Here is a 1,966-nt window from a genome sequence, read left to right as displayed (position 1 = left end):
GAGAGAGAGGTGTGGAAGAGAGAGTGAGTGGGAAAGGGAGAGAGTAAGAATGAGTGAGTGAAGGAGTGAGATATAAAAGAGTGGGAAGGAGAGTGAGAGAGAGAATAAAGAGAGATGAGACAAAGGGAGGAGAGAGAAGAGAGAGAGGTATTGAGGGAGGGAAGGAGGGATAAACATAGAGAGAGGAGAAAGAGAGGAGCGGGAGGGAGGGAAGGGGAGATTAAGAAGGTGAGAGGGGTGGAGAGAGAAGAGAAATAAATAGAGAAGAGAGATTGTGTGAGAAAGAGAGAGAGTATGAGAAAGTGAGAAGAAAGATGGGTGGAGAGCAGTAGGGAAGAAGGGGGAGGTGGGCAAGAGTTAGATAGAGAGAGGGAGAGACAGAAAGAGAGAGAAAAGAGGAAGCATGAGAATAAAGAGAGAGCATGAAATAGAGAGAGATGAAAGGAAGGGGAGGTATAAAATCGTAGAGAGAATATGACATTTAGAATAAGAGGGAGAGTCAGAGTGAGAGAAATTGACCAAGAAAGAAAGAGAGAGCAGGAGAGACTGGAAGAGAGGGATATAAAAGAGAGAGATATATGAAAGATCAATAGAAAGGAGAGAAAGCAAAGGAAAATGTTAGAGAGCTGTGATATAAAAAATGAAAGAGAGAGTGAGTGAAAGACATTAAGAGAGAACTAAAATAAGAAGATAAAAATAAAAGAGTACGAGAGAAGAGTGAGGGTGGGAGAGGGAGAGAGGGTTAAGGAGAGAGAGAAATAAGAGAGATCTAGAGAGGGAGGAAAGGAGAGACGAAAGGCATGGGAGAGATAGGGTGAGATAGTAAGTGAGCAAGGGAGGGGGGAGAGAGAGAGAGAAAGGGAGAAGAGAGAAAGAATGAATCAAAATAGAGGGAGGGTGGGAAGTAGAGAGTACAAAATGGATAGAAGAGTGAGATAGAGCGAGAGAGAAAGGGAGAGAATTATTGTGACAAAGGGAGGGAGGGAAGGATGGCGGGAGGGTGAGAGAGAGCGGGAGAGAGTAATAGAGGGAAGGAGAGGTAGTTAGAGAGAGTATAGAAAGTGTGAGTGAGTGAAGAGAGATATATAGAAAGCGAAAGTGAGAGATGATGATGGAGCAAATTGATAAAAAAGGAAAGAGTATCATGGAGAGAGAAAGAAGAGTGAGTAAGTGACTCAGCAAAAGAGAGAGTGAGCGAGTGGAAGATAAAAAGGGTGAAAGCGATAAAAACAAAATGAGGGGTATAAAGAGAGAGTGAGGTAGAGGTAGAGAGAGTGTGGGAGAGAGGGAGCAGTGAGAGAGAGTAAGAGGGAGAGAGAGTGGCCATTAGGGATGGAAAAAAGTGAGATAATAGAGATAGGGATAGAAAGGGAGAGCAAAAGATTGAGAGAGAAAGAAAGAGCGAGAGGATAAAAAGAAAGGGAGGAAGAGAAAAAGAAGGGAGAGAGCGGGAGGGATAGGAAGAGATTGGGTAAGAGAACACTGACAATTTCTTCTCTCTCACCTTTTTTCTCCCTCCCTCACCTTCTCTCAATCTATCTACTCTCTAGAACTCTCTCTGACTTTCTCTCTCATAGAGATTGCGAGGGTGGAAGAGAGGAAGATGAGAGAAGAGGGATAGAGAGAGACGAAAGGCATGGGAGAGATAGGGTGAGATAATAAGTGAGCCAGGGAGGGGGAGAGAGAAAGAGAGAGAGAAAGAGAGAAGAGAGAAAGAATGAATCAAGATAGAGGGAGGGAGGGAGGGAAGCAGAGAGTGAGAGATGGATAGAAGAGTGGGATAGAGCGAGAGAGAAAAGAAGAGAGAAAAAGTGAGAGAGTGAGAGAATTAAGTGACAAAGGGAGGGAAGAAAGGAAGGCAGGAGGGTGAGAGAGAGCGAGAGAGAGTAATAGAAGGAAGGAGAGGTAGTTAGAGAGAGTATAGAAAGTGTGAGTGAGTGAAGAGAGATATATAGAAAGCGAAAGT

This window comes from Phalaenopsis equestris, unplaced genomic scaffold (assembly GCF_001263595.1).
Source record: "Phalaenopsis equestris unplaced genomic scaffold, ASM126359v1 Scaffold218800, whole genome shotgun sequence".
NCBI classification, from domain to species: Eukaryota; Viridiplantae; Streptophyta; class Magnoliopsida; order Asparagales; family Orchidaceae; genus Phalaenopsis; species Phalaenopsis equestris.
The sequence above is the reverse complement of the archived record's forward strand: the minus strand, read 5'-3'. Positions refer to the sequence as shown.